Source organism: Condylura cristata, unplaced genomic scaffold, assembly GCF_000260355.1.
Source record: "Condylura cristata isolate star-nosed mole 26May11 unplaced genomic scaffold, ConCri1.0 scaffold00021, whole genome shotgun sequence".
NCBI lineage: Eukaryota > Metazoa > Chordata > Mammalia > Eulipotyphla > Talpidae > Condylura > Condylura cristata.
In genome coordinates, this window is record NW_004567122.1 from 36,499,721 (window position 1) to 36,519,424 (window position 19,704).

The 19,704-nt window shown below is 38.6% G+C and overlaps 1 long non-coding RNA gene across 1 annotated transcript in view; it reads right to left on the bottom strand.

The window, feature by feature from the left end:
• Positions 1-19,704, bottom strand: part of LOC105853929 — an 86,567-nt gene that overhangs the window by 62,009 nt on the left and 4,854 nt on the right. The window contains exon 2 of the long non-coding RNA XR_001145680.1: positions 17,626-17,706. This is a non-coding gene — a long non-coding RNA (uncharacterized LOC105853929). The remainder of the gene's footprint in view (positions 1-17,625; positions 17,707-19,704) is intronic.

A 19,704-nucleotide genomic window follows, 5' to 3' on the forward strand; every position in this document is an offset into this window, starting at 1 on the left:
TGATAATTGTCCATTTTGCTCCTGCAGACGACACTTTATCTTGACTTTGCTCCAGAAATGTCAAACAGAGGTCCTCAATTATAATGTTATGATAGATTTGTCTATGTGCTGGTGAAGTGTTTAACTAGTAATTTATTATTAGTAATTGATGGTAAAAGTTGCCATGGCATATTACCTCTTAAAACTATAGATGTGGGTCCTCTCTGATGGTGAAATAGGTTAAAGTACTGCACTAAGAAACTAAAGCCACGTTAGCATGAGTTTGATCCCTGCCCCGGAGGTGATCCACATGGTGTGGCAGACCTCTCCTGACCCGCCCACTGTTCCCGTCAGCAGTGTACTTCATCAGTCGGCCTGTTAGGCTCCCTATTCTGTCTCTGATGAATCCTCTCACTGCCCCTGCACTTCTGGCCTGCACCCCAGTTCTACATGCATGCATAAATAAATCTTTAAAAACAAATAAACAACAACAAAAAAAACTATAGATATTACCCCTACAATACACCTCACAATTACATTCAGATAAAACTTTTTAAGTAAAAGAGAGAAATAACAGGAGATGTTGAAAGCTGGTCCTTCATCTGAGTACTCCTTTGGGGTCATTGAATGGTGGGCATGTGTACTGAGAACAGAAGCATGAACCCAATCTAGTGGGCAATATTCTACTTCTAAATAAGTTATGAATTGTTTACCAGCTATTGTAAATAAGTATATCACTCATGAATTTACATTTGATCTAAAAAGTCTTTAAAACTGATATATCTCAAGGATAGGCAATTGAAATAAGAAACAAATGCACTGAGAACCCTGTAAATTTGCCCAGCAAAACCTAAATCCTGGGAGTAATAATTTCTCTGAAGCAACTGAAGGTTTTTTAATATGCATTTTCAGATTGACTGCAGTAAATATAAAACGTTACCACATGAAATGAAATTTTGTCCTAAAATGTATGCACCCATTTGTGGATCTGATGGTAAAACATATGTCAATGATTGCTTCTTTTGTCGTGAAGTTGAGTAAGTATTGAAATGATTCTTTTCCATATTTAAAGTAAGATTATATGTTAGGTATACCTTAGCTAGAAGAAGTAGAGTAGGATCTAAAGGATATATGAATCACCTCACATTAACCTATAAATTTTTACTTTATAGGCATTATAGTGTCTTCTATCCCTGCATATTCTGGCAGGAAAAGTGAATCAGATCCCAGACTCTCTAAGTTGGAAGGAAACATAAGACTCATCTAGTTCAACTTCCACCTATGAATCTGTGCTTAAATTCCCTCCACATGAAAGTCACAAGTCATTTCTCACTATCTTTCATTACTTCCAGAGACAAGGAATGCCTCTGACATTGTTGCCAGGCATACCAGCCCATGTTTATAGTTTGAACCCTCTTTATAGTTCAACAAAACAACTAAATTTGGATATGTTAGTGATTGCCCCCCTCCATGATTGATATAAAATACCTGAAAAACCTAAAGAACCTGTTCTATTTCAAAGTATGATTTTGTAAAAAAAAATACATGTCAAAGTTATAACAAAGATTAAAATTAGAAAATCAAATAGCCATAAGAAAATTAAAGATTACAAAATAATCTTCTATGGGAGATAATAGCATCAGCTCAAAAAAACAAAATGATGGTTTATATACATACTGCAATTTCTAGAAACATAGTTCATTTTAAGTATTTTTAAAACACTCACGAATGAAAAAAAGCATCTATTGCATATGGCATGTTGCTTTGGTTCTTCTTTAATTTAAAGGTAAGTAATAACAACCTTTTATGAAGAGTTTTCTAAATATGAGTTTCCTGTAAATGAAAGGATATGTTAAAATATGTTCTCAGGAACATAAACTAAAGGTTATGATGCATTTTGAACATTTTAAAAATATATATTTATTTTATTTGTTTGTGCATACAAGAACCAGGGTACAGTCCAAGGTGCAGAGGTGAGAGGATTCACCAGAGACAGAGTGGGGAGCAGAACAGGTGATCTATTGAAATATACTGCTGAGGGGAGCAGTGGGCAAGACAGGAGAGGTCTGCTGCACCATATGGGTAACTCCCTCATGGATCAAACTCAGGCCAAACTCAGGCCACAGTGGCTGGTGATAGCTGATACTGCTGAGACTTTAATCCCTATACCACCTGGCAGGTCCAATGAGCATTGTTCTTACGCAATCAGCACCAGTTGCAGAAATATTTCTAAACTGAAGTAATTCCTTTAAAAAATATCAGTAAGTGGAAAGACTTGGGTACATTTGGGGGAGTACATTGGTGAAGCTGGTTACTAGTCAAATGCCTGTGGCATCTCATCTGTTGTTATTTTCTCTCCACAGGAAAAGTGACAACAAACTTAGATTCATGCGTTTTGGAAAGTGCTGAATCTATTTGTGAATCCAAAATACCTTCTGATGCATCTTGCAAAAGAAACACATCTCTTCTCCCATTTAAACCATGCCACAATACCTGTCTTATCACCACTATTTCTTTATTTATAGAATAAAGTAGAATTGAATGAAACAAATATATTTTATTTTGGGAGTTGAATGTCCTAGATTTGCTTTACTTTTGAATGATGTCCAATAGACCATCTAGGGCCATGACAGAGAAAAGGATCCAATTCAGAATATAGTGAGAACCAGGAAATCAAAGACCCTGAAGTGGGTGCCTTCTTGTGTGGACCAGAAAGATATATCTTGTACATCACTTAGTTCTGCGTATTCCTGAAACATGTAAAGAGTGAGACTTCAAACAAAAAACTCAGAAACACTATTATGCTAGCTGTCTCTTGTGGTTAAGACACTGAATATTGCCCTGGTTTTAAGCTGCTCTCTGACTACCTCTTACCCAACAGCCTGTTATGGTTGGCAAATGTGTGCAAGTTCCCATGTATTAGTTGAAGTCTCCAGGGTTTTCATTCCCTACAGGCTAGGTGTTGACACTTAGTTTATCCCACTATTGCAGTCTATGTTTCTTAATGAATAGAGTGTGATTTCCGTATCTTTGTAAATTTTTTTTGCATCTATTCAATTAACACATCTATTAATGCCAACTTTGTGTCAATGTTTGTTTCAAAGCAAACAATAGTCAATAGAACAGAGTTGATCTTACTTATAAGTGTATAATTATAATTAAAAGCTTGAAACATAAGTTGTGGAAGAATCTGCAAGGCAATAGCATCAAAAAAATGGAGAATATACAAGTATCTTTAGTAAAATTGGGTTATAGAAGCAGCACATTATATAAATATATATATGTATATATATGTATATATGTTTAATATTACAGGTTCATGAATCAAATTCTTTCAACAGCTTTCTTTATAACATTAATGAGAAAAAAATCCCATGATTTTCTTGCTCACATGTGACAAAAGTCAAACTTAATTTATTTAAATTTTATTTAACTAATTTATAAAGCATGAACTTATGAAGCACACCAAATATAAGCTTACATTGATTAAGATGATGCTATGCAGGACCTGTTTCTGTTACACATTCTTTCAATAAGTAGAGTTTCCTAAAACCTAATGCTAATTGAGAACTTACTATGCAAAGAACCTTCTTCTGCAAAGAAGAAGGAAGAGAAAATAGAATCAATGTTCTGATCTTACAAATTCATTAGAGATTCAGGGAATGAGACTTTCTACCAAAAAGACTTGTGCTAATTTCCAAAGAAATTAAGTAGAACAGTGTTTGCTGTAGTTATCTTATGTAATAAGTTCTCTCTTTCGCTTTTTATTGCTTCTGTTGCTATCTCTTGATTAATGTAGGACCACTTTAAAAAAATGCTTTTTTAAGAATCACTTTAAAGAAATTGAATATACTGAGTCAGACTTCTTTGATCTTTTCACCAAATATTGATTAAATATCCATTTTTTGCTAGATGCTAAGAAAGGCATCAGTGAATAAACAAATATAAAAATTAATCCTCTTTTCAAGACACTTTAAGACTATGTAAGAGTAAACAGAGAAATTTTGAGACACACAGGTACACACACAGAACATATACATACTTAAAGAAAGAAATCTCATTATTTGTAATGATATAGATGTAACTTGAGGGCATTATACTAAGCAAAGTAAGAGAAAGATAAACTCCAGGTGATCTTTGTTATATGTGAAGTTTAAAATTATCTAAATTAGAAAATAAGCAACAAGTCCATAGATGCAGAGAACAAATGGGTGATAACCAAACGTGGGGAATTGGTGGGGAATTGGTGAGAGAAAATGAGGGAAGAGAATCAAAAGATAAAGACAAAGTAAGTCAGTCCCAGGGATGTAATATACAGTGACCACAGTTAATAACACTATTGTATATATGAAGATTGCTGAGAGTATGTCTTAAAATTTTTCACAAGGAAAAAATGTTTGTGATTATGTGTGGTGTGGATGTTAACTAGGTTTATTGTAATCATTTTGCAATATATGCAAGTATCAAATCATTATGTTGCACATCTGAAGCCAGTGAGTCAATTATACCTCAAAAAATTATACCTTTAAAAAACATATAGCGAAGAATATTAGCAAAATATCAATCTAAATGAAATTAGGTTAACTTAGATTGGGGGAACAAGAAAGACCTCCTTAACTCACTGCCATTGGTCTGTGCATCTGTTTTGTTCCAGTACCATAATATGTTAATTACTATGGCTTTGTAGTATAGTTTGAAGTCCAGGAGTGTGATATCTCCATTCTTCTTTCAGTCAGGAGAGCTTTTGCTGTTTGAGGTTTTTATTGTGATTCCAAATGAATTTCAGCAATATTTATTTTATACCTTTGAAGAATTCCATTGAGATTTTTTAATTTATTTATGCATAAAAGAACTGGGGTGTAGGCCAAACGTGGAGGGTCAGTGGATTTACCAGAGACAGAGTGGAGAGCAGAATGTGTGGGTATACTGAAATACATTGCTGGGGGAGCTGTAGGCAAGACAGAAGAGGTCTGCTATACCCTGTGGGTCAGCTCCCTAGCCAGACTGAACTCATGCCACAGTGGCTGGTGATAGACTGATAGTGCTGAAACTGTAACCCCTACACATCAGTGAGTCCCTGCTATTGAGATTTTATTTATTAATATTTTTTATTACAAAAGTTTATTTTTACATCATTTTGTACATTTTTTCCCCCATGCTATTGAGATTTTTATTTTAATTGTGTTGCATCTGTAAATTGCTTTTGGAAGAATGGCCATTTTGATAATATTAATTCTTCCAATCCATAAGCAAATGTTTTTCCATTTCTTTGTGTCATCTTCTATTTCTTTTAGCAATGTTTTATCGTTTTCTTTATATAGGTCTTCTACCTCCTTTGTTAGGTTTATTCCCAGGTATTTGATTTTTTTTTAGTATAATAAATATAAATGAGATGGTTTTTAAAATTTCTTCTTCTTCAGACTGGTTGTTGCTTATAGGGAGGCTACTAATTATTGTGTGTTGATTTTGTATCCTGCTATTCTTCTAAATTGGTTTATTACTTCAATCAGTTTTTCAGTAGAGGTTTTAGGGCTCTCTATGTATATTTGGATCTTTTGGATGGCTCTCTCTTTTGCTTTATTGCTCTGGCTAGGACTTCCAGTATTACAGTGAAAAGCAGTGGTGAGAGTGGACATCCTTGTCTTGTTCCAGATCTCAAAGAGAAGGCTTTCAACTTTTCACCATTGAGAATGATATACAAGCAGAAGCCCAAATGATGGTAGAAGTCAGGCAAAGGAAGCTGGGGGCCAGGTGGCACAAGGAGTGGAGATGAGGGTTAGGCAGTGAGAAGCAGAGAATAGTAGGCTCAGTGTGACACATAAGCACAGAGACTTATCTGCCAGTGCATATTTTTCAACCAACTCTTCTTCCCACGCCTCCTATACCCACACCCCACATTATTTTCTTGCCCCTTCTAGAATGATGTATCTAAAACACAATCTAGTCTTGTCATCTCCCAGCTTAGTGTCTCACTACCCACACCGCATCTGTGCCTCCCATCTCTGTCTTCCAGTCTTAGCTCTCTGCATTCACAACTTCGTAAGAACTGGTCCTCATTCTTAGAACCTTCCATGGACTCTGCAATTTTGCACACAATTAACCCACTTTGTATGATTCACTCTCCACTTTGCATTTTTCATTAAAAGATTCAGCCCTAACATTCTGTCTTCTCTCCAAGGCTTCTCCCATGCATTGCTTCTCCTAGTTAGGCACCTTATTTATTCTCATCTTTGTAACCATCTGTCTCTTTTGTTACATTGTGAATACACATTTGGCAAACCACAAATATTCCATTAATATTTTATAAAGTGACTGAATTCAATTAAAGGGAGTTGAATGTGACTTCTATCAACAAGTAAGTAAGCAGACCCTAAGTCAGATGTCAACTCCTGATCAGCTCCTGTGGCATTAGCATGGAAAGCAGTTGCTGATATTCCACACCAACCCAAACTCTGAATTCTTCTGCAAATTCCTATGAAAAGAATTAATAGACACACAAATAAGAAAGAGTAAAGAATGCTTTTCTAGAATTGTGGGAGAGTGACTGACATGGCGTTACCTGCACACCCACAGCCTAAAACTCCTGTTACATTCCTGTCTCTATAGTCATCTCTTACAACACTACCTTGTAAATCCTTTTTTTGTAACATGAAAAGGAAATTGCAAAGATAGATGAATAAAATAAAAAATTTAAATACATTGCCAAAACCTGTTGCTTAAACTGAAACCTCAGATTCCAAAAACATCTCACTGTTTCATTTTAATTAGTTCTTCCTCACACTTAAACCAAGCGGGCATTACTACATGCAATAAACTCATCCTTCTGGAACAAGTAACTTATGTTGTCAAACTGAAACACTGACAAGAATTTTAATTAACAGTAAGAGTATAGATCAAGGAAATGGAAATACATGTCTTAACAAAACATATCTACACGGACACATCCTGAAAACTGTACAGAATTTCTTAAGAAAGGAACTCTGAGTATAAAGTAGGTTTTCAAAGAACACCTGCTTAAATACAAAAAAAGAACTACAATAGTTCCAACAGATGCTTCAAGAAAGTTCAGGAAGTTGATCTCTTTTCCTCGCAGACTCTAAGGCGTTCCTTTCCCAGGATGTGAGGCAGCTCATGCTCATAAACAGGCCCGGCCCACCTCAGTGCTGCTTGACTCAGCAAAGAGCCAGCCTGGCTTTATGTTTCACCCAGTTCCTGAATCTCATTCCGCAGGCTCTTTGAATCCTGGGTTCCATCCACAAGTCCCCCTTCACTCTGAACAGCCATCACCCACCGCCTTCTTGTTCTTTGTACTTCTAGATTGTGCTCCTTGCTGCTCTGCTCCTCCATTTCTCATTTTTAGAACTGAAACATGTGGCATGCATCCTCAACGTTTGCCCTTTCTGCTGTGCCATTCACCTGTCAACCAGCCACACCTCTGTTTTGACTGCTGGTCTTGGGGTTAATTATTTCGTATTCATTCATGAGAGCTACAAATTACCTAAACTACCATCTGCTTGTTGTCACACCTTTAGAATTTAACCTAATCCTCCTGTCAGACAGAGATTATCTGTGAAGCCTGTATAATATAAAGGTAAAGATGGGGAGCTTTGGAAATTGAATGTTCTAAGGTCAAAGGAGATTTCCACTCTGCTTAAGGGTTCAACTTCTGAGTTTCAATTCCCTGTGTATCCAAATGGGAGTTACTACTTAGGGATTGGCATGAATTAATATACATGATATTGTATCTGGCCCATAATCAGCAAATGGTACATGACAGATTTAAATATATATTTAACAAAAATTTGTGTGTGTGCCACATTTGCTTACTAAGCACAGTGGGTAGCTCTAATTTAGGCTGTGGTTTCTCGCTGCCCCCTCCCCAATCCCACTGTATCTACCACCACTCCCTTAACTGCATGAGTGACAGGACTGTCAAGCCTCTTGTTGGAGCAAATCACACCATTATAGGTCAGAGAAGTTAGCAGGGTGTTCTGACTCTAATGGGAACAAAAATACACAACTTCCCATTAAGGCATTTGAAAGAACACCAACCACAGGCCATTTCTGGTGGCACAGGGGATAGAGCCCCAGTGCTATCAAGCTTATCAACACCACTGTGGCATGAGTTCAATCCCCAGTCAGCAGACCTCTCCTGTCTTGCCAGCTGCTCCCCTCAGCAGTAGATTTCAGTGGATCCATCTGTTCTGCTCCCCACTCTGTCTCTGGTGAATCTTTTCACCCCCCACACCTCTGGCCTATACTTTAGTTCTTATACACATAAATAAATAAAAATAAATACTTAAAACATGTATCACAGGCCATCATAGGCTGAATAATCCCTAGGCTGGGACACTGTGCAAATGCTTTAAAAGACCTGGACCTTATCCTGAAAATGTGACTGAAGATCTGTTGTCCATCCCTTCACTAAAACTTCATTGGTGCTTACTGGCTTACTCTACTCCAATGCTACCTCCATGTTACAGAGAGATATTTTTTCTGTTATTTGTCACACTGAAACGTAATTATGTTCTTGTGCTATTTATAAAAGCTTCACCACTAGAGCATGTACCTCTTTAAGAGTGAGATTGTATCTTAATTGCTCTGCATGATTAAACATCCTAATAAACTAATCTTTCCTCCATAATGGGTTCCTAAAGGCTGGCCAGGGTTAAAGGAATAAGCACTGGTTGCTAAAAGGACTGAGAGTATGATTTTTTTTAACTTAATTTTCCCATAGTCAAAAAATTAATATCAGAGTTTGTGATAAGGTGAGGTTCCAGAATTAAGGCAGAACTAATAAACATCAATAGCTAATATAGCAAATACTCTAGTAGTTAGTTCAATAAATTATTTAATTTAATGAATTAAACTTCAGAGGTATATACTACTGTTATTCCTGCAGTAGGATCACTTCCATTTGATATCAGAAACTCCCCTAGATGAAATACTGATGAGTAAGAAATTCTAACTGAACTGTACTCCCTTTCTGGGATTAAGAACTAAGCCCATTTTACTTGGCCATAAGACAACCTTCAATATAACTTACTGATTTTTTATGACTTCTAAGCTGCTTCCCAGCAAGCCATGTATAACAATAGAAATTATGCATCAATGGATTTGAATTTCCATGTATAACTCCTGGTAATTTACTACATTTTATGTTAAATATGAGATAACAGATACTGTGGCTAGAAAGACGCAGAGAGGAGATAGGGTAATAATAAAGGATACATGGATTGCTCAAATAAGACAGAACAATTGTCTGTAGGGAGGAAAAGGACTCAGCAAATTAGCCCTTTAGTATTAATACTGTGCTCTCCTAATCTATGAGTTCTCATATAAAGAGATGAATCCACTATGCAATTTAAGTGTGTGTGTGTGTGTGAGTGAGAGAGAGAGAGAGAGAGAGAGAGGCCTACTGAACCTGCTGGACCTAGTCAATCAGAATTGTTGGGTTGGGGGAACAGATGTTGAATACAGTTGTGTAAATGTTGATTAAGTTCCCCAGAACTACTTATTCTAACTTCATTTTTTCCCACATTTGTTTAGTGGTACATTCTATGGACCCAAATAATAATTTAATTATCAAATGAATACTAAATCATGCTTGTTCTTTTGTGACCGGAATACTTTGCCCTAGATGTCACATATAAATGGATCATCTGCAAAGTGACTTCATAATGTGGCCTGCGGATCTCATAATGGGGCATAAAGAAAACTGAGTCTTTGAGAACCTGCTAGGAAGTTCTTGACAGAAAGAACCCTGATGGATGAGTCATTGCTCCTTATGGAAAAGACGAAAACTCTCTTTGTGGCTATCTTGGCTGCTTACTATTTCTCATGTAAGGATTAGTCGAAGAACTTTGGTTGGGGGAGGGGTGGGCACAGAGGGAGAAAAAATTTGAACTTGCAAGGGAAGTAATAGCAATGTAACTGTTTCATGATATAAGGATTTTTGAAAAGTTGACATTTCTGTAAGTGGTGAAGAATGTACCCCCTCAACAAGAATGACTATCAGTGGGTGATACCTTTTTGATTTTTCCCCATGATATTCTAAAAACTCTGCCATGGCAATTTCAGACTTGAGATATTTAAGGGATGCTCTATGATGTGCGTACTCAATATTTGACAAATTGTCCACTCTTTTGAGTTGATGATTTCCTATTTCCTCCTTTGTAATGCTTTCTTTCCATATTCCTGCACACGCTGTGTATGTGAATACACACAAATACACACACACACACACACACACACACACACCTTCTAAACTAACCACAGTTAGGACTCTGTGACATGGAACACAATTAGAAAGAGCCTAATGATATAAAACCTCAAGAGGGCTCATTTCTTCCTAATTAACTCCAACAAAATGACAACTGCAAGGTAAGTGAGAAAATGTACCTGCTGTCTAGTGAGGGGAGCCTCATCTGCAGGCCCAGGTCAAGGGGGAGGAGCAGTTGAGTATAGTCAATGTTGTGAAGTACAACATACAATATGAAGATGAGAGGGACTTCTCAAAGGCTGGTAAGCAGTTGTTGACACAAGAATCCAAACAAAGGAAGATGAGCAGGTAGAAGATGACATACAACACAGGGAATGATCAAAAACTGGCAGATAATCTAAAATTTCGGAACCAGGTAGTCAGATGACTGTCAACACCTAGACATCGTTCTAAAGTAGGTCTACGCAATGTCTTGAAGCCACACAGCTATGAGTGATATCCTGAATCCCCTGTCATCTTTAAACTAACAATGGGCTAAGGCTGAATTTTCAGAAGGGTTGTTAAATGACCCTGGCATGAAAAGAGGAAGGAAGTAGTGCTTTCAAATCAGGCATGGCCAGATAAGCCCTGGGTGAAAGAGTCACCGATTTTTCTATATTTGATAGTTATTAATCTACATGTGATCATTAAATGGCCTAATTAGTTGTTCACATCTCAACTACATATATTTTTTTTAAGATTTATTTACTTATTCATACTGAACTGGGGTACAGGCCAGAGATGCGGAGGGTGAGAGGATTCACCAGGGACAGAGTGGGGATAGTTATTAATCTACATGTGATCATTAAATGGCCTAATTAGTTGTTCACATCTCAACTACATATATTTTTTTAAAGATTTATTTACTTATTCATACTGAACTGGGGTACAGGCCAGAGATGTGGAGGGTGAGAGGATTCACCAGAAACAGCGTGGGGAGCAGAACAGGCAGATCGACGAAGTACACTGCTGAGGGGAGCAGCGGGCCGGCAGGAGAGGTCTGCCTTGCCCTGTGGGTCTCCTCCAGGGCAGGCAGGGATCGAACTCATGCAGAAGTGGCTTTAGCTTCTTAGTGCTGTGCTTTAACCCGCTGCGCCACCAGGGAGGGCCCTCAACTCTATATTGTTTTATTTGATCTTTTCTCTGAACTTTTTTTTTTTGTTTCAGATTTCTTTGTTGAGTGTGCATTTAAGGTAAGTTTCTACTAATTCCGTGAAAATGATTTTGTCATTCTAAGGTCTATTATAGTCCTATCAGTTTGAAACAACATATTAAGCCATACGGAACTGCTAATATGCCATTAGCATATTATTCAAATATGTCATTTGGAGTTACATAGTGGGAATCCATATAGTCCAATCTATACATCTCTGTCACGTAGGTGCTGAGAGAAAATGGAAGGCATCCTTGTTCCTTACCTACCCTTCATCTCCTTATATACCACTTACAAAGCTCCTAATCTTTGTTTTTTAATATTTCCCTCCCTCTAAAATTATCCTTTTTGCCTCCAGTCAAATCTGTTGCATTACTTGACATGTTCTTGTCATGACCATTTGATGGCTACCTTGTGTTTGGTCTGACCCAGATGTTGACAAAGGATGGTCACCTGTTTCTGAAAGTACAGTTTTACTGGGACACAGACAAGCCTGTTTCTGCCTGTTTTCCAGCTGCAATTATAGAATCAAGTAGTTTCAATAGAAACCATATAGCTTAAAGTTCAAAAAAATTTACTATCTAAATAAAGTCTGTTAATCTCTGCATGAATCTTTCCCACAACTATAAGAATATGCTTCTGAAATGAAAAGCTGATGAGACATCTCCCTCCTTAAAACAAGGCCTCCTGGTAGCCTCAGGATAAGCATTTTGCATGCCCTACACAGCTCCTCAACCCTTTCTTCTCCCTTAGGGGAGAATCCTCCTTCACTTCCCTCAGGTTCCAGTCAACTTAAACTATTGTTGAGTGCATGCTAGTCCAATCTTGTCTTTTTGTAAGCTTTTTTCCCTCTGATGAATTAACATTCTTTCCATATCCATATCCAATTTTATAAGTCATTTCATCTTTTAAGAAAACCCCACTGAAGAATCAATTCTTTGGTAAAGTCTTAGTGAACAAACAAGATAGACCTGGTACCAGAAAAAACTGAGAGGTACTCTGGGATCCTGAACTGTTAGGAGAAAAACCCACATTGCCCTTCCTAAAGGGTTGTGCCACCTGCATACATAAAAACAAAGTAAGCAAGCTGTAGTGTGCTCAAAGATATTTAATTGGTGAGAGGTTCAAAGGTGAAAGAAGGAAGTGGGGGAGAGAAGGCTTTCAAAACAGAGACTCCCCATCAAATCGAAATCGACCATTTCTCTGTGTGTACTCACCTGTCAAATGGGCAGTAGCCAGAAGGGAACAGCCAAGGTTCAAAAGCAGGCCCCCAGAAGAACAAATAACCCAGAAACTTCCCAGCAGGACACACAGCAAGAATTTGCACAGGGCCCAGAGAACTGAGAGAGAAGAGCCGATGTTCAAAATGTGCCACCCAAGCAGAATCCATCAGTGAGATGGCAGCTGGCACAGTGTCTCAGGAGTCCAGTTATCCTGCCTGCCTAAGCAGTAAAGCCAGAAAAGTAAAGCCAAGTATCTGTGTCCTTGACTCTACTCTTTTTCTCAGTTTCATTCTCTTCCTTGCCCCTTGCAGAAACTCCCCTTTAGGAAGCCAGGTTGACCATAAGCTGGGAGTTGCAGTGCCAGGGCCTGGCAGCATAGAGATGGGGTGGGGAAGGCTGTGCTCACCCACCTGCCTGTCGGCACCTGCTGGGCCCCTGGCTGATTGTGCTGGCCTTTAGTAGGTGGAACCATTAAATGGAAAAACATAGAGAGATAAGAGACAAAAACAGTCTTTTTGGAAGAGTGATTTGAGAACCTTCTAATAGTATTAGTGATGATTTTAGTTAGTATGCTAATGAAAAGCTTTTATTGCAAAAGTTATAGCTTCTTTTAATACATATTAGAAAATGTAATCACAACTTCAAAACCAAGATAATTATGGATATTCATATTTAAGAAAAATCTAAGGTGAGTAGTCAGGCTTTGAGAGGCAGCACATTCATGAAAAATCTTTTTGAAAGAAAATGACATGATTTTTCGAGAGCTCATGAACCAAGTGACCAAAATTTGAGAAACACTGTGTTGAGCCACGTGTGCCACTGAAGTTTGGTAGCCAGGTCTGTAGCCTGATACACTGAATATATGAATATCTTGTCAGCTTAACCACTGCAGTAGGAAATGATGGCAGCTCTTCCCTAATCTGTTCATCACTAGAAATTTCTCCATTCTGCCTACAGACAAATACCCCATCACCAAAGTGCTCTTCTAATTCCAGCATACTCTAATTCTGGTAGTTATGAAGAAACAAAACTAATGGGAAGATGACCGTGACAATCTGGCCCTGGTAACTCTTGCACTAGTTCAGCCTCCTCATCCCCAGACAACTGAACTGTAGCCAAGGCCAGAGTGAGACCACCCAGGGAGTGTCTACCCACATGCCCACTCAAGGCCAGTTTTGATGAACTAAACTGATTCCTCAGCACCTACCCGAGTTGTGGTGGTGCTGGTTCTTGGACCGTGGTTACCATCCTCTGTGTGCCTCCCAGAATGTTCTTCCGCCCTTCTCACAATCACAATCTATATTCCCCAGCCAGGGACTCTGGGAGGCATCATCTCAGTTACCTTTCAAAGTGGGAACTCCCAAGACTTCCTTTAAAATAGGAAGTTTTTATGTTTGTGGTTTACAAGAAGGCATTTTCTCATCCTCTCTCTCCACAAAATGAAATACCTAAGCGTTTATATTAGAAGCCCTTAAGAGGTGACAGTAGGATAAAGTTTAACCTTTGGGTTTTTGCTTTAGGAATTTGTATGTGAGTATTATCAAAGGAAGTCTGTACAAGAGAAACACACATGCTCCATAAGAGTCAGCCCAATATGTGCCTCTAATAACATCACATATCCTAACTCCTGTGTGTACTGCTTCGCTAAAATGTAAGTGAAAACATAAACTCCAAAACAGAAAGCTCTTCTAAGAATCTAATGTGTAGCTGCGTGATAACTCTTCTATTTTATTTTGGAGGTATGTGTGAATTCCTCAAGGTGTAACTGTATCAATTAAAAGCATCACCATTGGAATTTCATTTCTACTGGGAATCCAAGGTGGGGGGAGTATAACAGAGATCTTAGGGATTTTGAGTCCCAAGTTCAATGCCAACAGAGAAACTCCCATTATCTGACTTAAACATTAGATTTTTAAATTTTTTTTTAAAGATTTATTTATTTATACATACAGAGCTGGGGTACAGGCCAGAGGTGCAGGGGTGATAAGAGGATTCACCAGAGACAAGAGTGGGGAGCAGAACAGGCTGACTGACAAGTACACTGCTGAGGGGAGCAGCGGGCGGGTCAGGAGAGGTCTGCTGCGCCATGTGGGTCACCTGTGGGGCAGGCGGGAATCCAACTCATGCGGAAGTGGTTTTAGCTTCTTGTGCTGTGCTTTAACCCGCTGCACCACCCGGGAGGGCTTAAACATTCGATTTTAATATGAGATTTTTGTGGGAAAAAAGGTCCTGTTCCTAAAATATTTGAAAATCACAGCTGTAAGAAAGAAGTCATCCTTTTAAAGGTAATACTAAAGCAATGAGACTCAGTGCTCAAGTTAAAGACCTTGCCTCAATTTATCCCCCTCTGGTAAAATGCTCTGGGATGTCTCTAAAACCCAAGTCTCACCTAAATTTATTGCTTTACTTGTACTATACTTTGACCACACTGACTCTTCTTCCCAATAATTTCCAATACACATATTTCTTCTCGGTTTCAGGACCTGTGAGCAAACTGTGCTCTCCCACAAAAACATTTTTTCCATGCTTTTCACAGGGCTGGTATTTTCCTATGTGTTTCAGCTTATAGATCTCCTCCTTCCAGATGCTGGCCCTCACTGTACATGCTACTTAAAATAGATTTACCTCTAATAGTTTTCAGGTTAAGATGCTACTGTCTCCTTCTTAATTCTTATAAAAGTACCTTGCAGATATTTTATTTTTCTATTTCATGATTACTGTCCTGTCACCAAACATAAGCCCCAGGAAGTCAAAAGGCAGTGTGTGATTTATTCCTAGCATTTAACAATTTTGGATACCAACTGAGGATGATAAGTACTTGCTAAATGAAAGACTGGTAAGTAGGTTCTTGGAGGATTGACACAGTAATGGCAGAAAAGTTAAAAGATATTCTCAGGAAGTCATTGTTTTCCCTTTCTTCTTTAACATACAGGCTTACATATTTGCCAAGAGGTTTAAGTAATTTTTCAATGTACCTACAAAGTAAGGGACTCCCCAGGGTGGATGGAACAGTTGGGGGAGAGAGAAACCTGAGTAGCTGTGGGCTACTTATAAGTCAGGAGTCTATAAAACAAGGCCTCTCCTCCGGTGAAGCTCCTTTGTAGCACCACTATTCTAAGAGGGAGAAGGATCATCTTTCATACAAATAATCACTAAATGTGTCCATCAATTTTTCATAGAGCTTTGGAATTCAATCTTTCAATTCATCATAAAGGAAAGTGCTGATTGTGACATGGTTTCCCTTTTGTTCTTCATGAGAGAAGTCATTTGAATTAAGCGTCATCATTCCTTCAGGAAGTAGAATTCATTATATTACCTTATTAAAAAAAATCAATAAACTTTATGCTATGGAAAACTTCTCTTGAAGTCAGTTCAATTTAATGACATGCGATAGGACTACATCACCAAAAAGAAAGTGACTCTTGTCTTTAAGCAAGTCACAGTCTCCTTTGGATGGTTCATTCCTATATTCAGTCAATATGCTTTAAGTGTTCAGTGCTGAAGTGTGAAGACCAAAAGACTTGGGTAGACTCTGGCTTCTTAGTGATAATCATGGCAGGTCAATGCTCAAATATAGTTTACAATCAGGAAATGAGAAAACAAGTGATTATTTAACATATGTTGAAATGAGAGAAAAACAGGCTACAATATCGGGGAGCAGACTAGGCACTGCGGCAGGTTGGACTCCCGCTCACCCTAAGCCATGATATCCTATCCAACAAGAACGATTTCACGGAACATCAGCCATCAAAGGCACGCGGCCACCATGATGAATCACCATGAAGACAAGACTACACCACAATCACGCTTCAAACAGGCAAAACCACAAAGTACCAAACATCTTCAATCTAGCTGCTGAAAGAGGTCATCAAAATGATGATACCATGAGTTGACCTGTGACCGAGACCCTTGCAACTGGAGATCCCTTGTGTCCCTGTCCTTGGTAGTGTGTTTCTGCTTGCTTTCTCTGAGTTTTGGAAGCCTTGAGAGAATAATGCTGTTTTGAGAAAGCTCAGTGGAATATGAGGCTGAACTCAGGCAAGGTCTCTCATACAGCAGCCTCCCTCATCCATGGTTTCACTTTCTGCAGTTTGACTTAGCTTTGGTACAAAAACACTGTGCTATTTTGAGACAGGTGACACAACCACATAATGTTTATTTTTCCATAGTTATAATTGTTCTTTATTATTATTTCTATTGTTAATCTCTTATTGTGCCTACTTTATAAATTTAACATTTGAATAGGAGAAAACATAGAATATATAGGACTCCTTCTTTCTAAGTAAGACCTTTTTAGACACCAAATAGCTGAGAGACTTCAACATCCTGAGGGCATTCAATCCAGAGCAAAGTCCCTTTACATCTTCCCCAAATCAACCTCAGGAATCCAAATCCTCAGATAAATTCTTTGTAGTATCTTTCCACTGTGGTGCCCTAAGACTTCCCCAGCAGGCATCCCCTCTTTCTGCAATGAATAATAAACCCAAATTGTCCAACCAAAGCGTTTCTGTGGTCTTGGCTGGGGTGCAATGAACAATGCAAAACTTGAAAATGGCAACAATATTATCAGACTATTACTCAACCCCTCTTTTTCTCACTTCTCATAGGGTACTTGACAGATATATGAAGGATCTTAAATAGGTGGTACTTGAATTCTTAAATTAGGGGTAGAATATGTTACATTCATTCACTTATTCACTCCTTGTCGCATATGGTACATTGCTCAAAAAATTTCATATAAGGTAGCTGATGTTATTCAGTAAATTCAGACATACAGAGCAAAGGGCAGGGCTCTCAGAAGTAGCATTAAAGACAATGCTTTGACAAAAGAAACACCAAAAGACAAGGCGACTCTAAGATGGGAGGACAGTCCCTTTAGTAACAATGAGATTTCACAGAACACCCTTCCCTCAACAGCTGAGTCTCCTACCTTTTTCAACCAGGGATGGCATTAAATCCCCTGTTCTTGGGTCCAAGCTAATTCCCTGTCCCCATAAATGTTGTCTTACCTTTGCAGGAGACTCTTCATTCCCAGCCCCATTCTCAGTTCCTCTCCCCTGCAGATGACAAGCTCAGTTACAACTCAAGATCTAAAAGAAAATAAAAGAAAGAAATGTGTATTTTTCTCCCTTAGTCTTAACAAACATAAGCAATGCTTGTTCAAGCCTCTAGAAAATTCAAGTCAAATCATTCTTGGTCAAACCTAATTTTTCAAGTAGATCTTGCAGAGTTATACTCATAAGAGACAAGTGAAAGACTTGGGGAGGGGGGATTTTTGTCACAGGGACTGGGGTAGGCCGCCCCCCAACATTCAGTGGGCTAAAGGCCTGCAATGTACAGGATGGTCCTACACAAGGAAGAATGGACCCAACCAAAATGCCAACAGTACTCTTCTTGAGAAGTATCGTGCCTCTGGTTCTGTTGGCTGGCACAATCATAAAGCAACACAAGGAGATTATTGGCAAAAGACAGATTTAATTCATGCTCACAGAGTTCCATACTAACGGCACATGGATCTGATTAGTAAGGCAAGATTATAGAGTTTTTAGGAGGAGGGTAATAAATGTGTAAGGAAAAGAACAGGCAGAGAACCTTTCAGAGTTAGATATAGTTTGGAAAGAAAGTTTAGAAAGGGTTTCCTTACATAGGAAAACAATGTCAGAAACCCCACTACAGAGAGGTGCTGGGAGAAATTATTTCACATTTTCAGGAAGACTGACAATTGGGCAAAGCATCAGTCTTGGGTATGCTAGATTCCAATTACCTTCCACAAAAAAATAAGCAGCATGTCACCTAGTTCGCTCTGAGGCAATCTGTAAGAATCACATCACCTCTATTTCTCTCCAGGCCCATCCAGACACTAGTAATCAATGACACTACCTGTAATGAGCTGGATATGACCTCAAATTCTTTCTCAACCTAGCAATCTAGTCATGCCTTGCCAGTAAGATTTGGCCTGAAAGACAGGGCCTATGTGCATTCCTCCTTCACCTTTTTTTATTTGTTGAGATCAAAGAAAACACGTAGTTCTGGAGATGGAGCCTCTTCGCAATCCTATTTCATTCCCTACACCTGTAACCACACCGTGGCCATCTCACTGCTCTCCCAGTCCTTCTAAGATGAAACCCCTATCGGGATCCAGGATGGTGAGTTCTATGGCCAGGTCCTGCACCATCCCAACAGGTCTCTCCAAACAAACACCTGCCTGCCTGCATTACAGCACTTACCCCAGATTGCCTCAGAGCGAACTAGGTGAGCAGCCACCTATAGCAGGCTGACCTTGGCGGGTAACACCCAAAAGAAAGCCCAAATCAAAGTGACTGATACAAGGTATTCTGAAAGCAGCTAGGACAAGGAGGAACACATTTCGATGGCTCCTGCACCTAAAAAACCCAGTGAAATCTCTGTTTTCTGAAGGTTTGGGACAATAGAGGAGGATAATGGCTAACACAGCATACAAACACTCAGTTTCCAAGTGAAACTTAATTTAGGCCAAACAAGAATGAGTGAGTCTGTGTGACTAGGAGGATGCAGGGCGTCTTAACTTCAGGCATGAGAGTATCTATGGATTCAAACAAAACCAGCAACTACCCTCTGCTACTCTCTGACTTTCCTAAGTGCTGGATTTAGCATCTCTCACATGCACTCCAGCTGCATAAGAAGGTTTATCATGCCACTCCCATCCTGTTCCTTGCAGCCCATACACCAAAAGTAAAAGGGGGAAGACTGTTAAAGAGGGAATCCTGGGGCCCAGCCAAACACCCTTCAATCAATATGCAGCTGCAGCCTGCAGATATGGGTGACAGAGTGAGTTTTAAGTGATTGTTTAACAAGCCCTAAAGATTATATTGAAGCACAGGAATGATTAAATCACATCTATTTAATTCATTTGAGTCTATAGTTTTCATTTCAACTATGTCATAATTTAAGAAAATACAGCTTAATAAGAATATGATGGATGTCTTATCATTTCAGTTTGAAATGTTTAATTGAATAGCGATTTAAAGTTAGATTTTTCAATTGAAAGGATCTGAATTTTATTAAGACTATTATGAGCATCTGGAGAAGTTAACATTTACCATATTTAT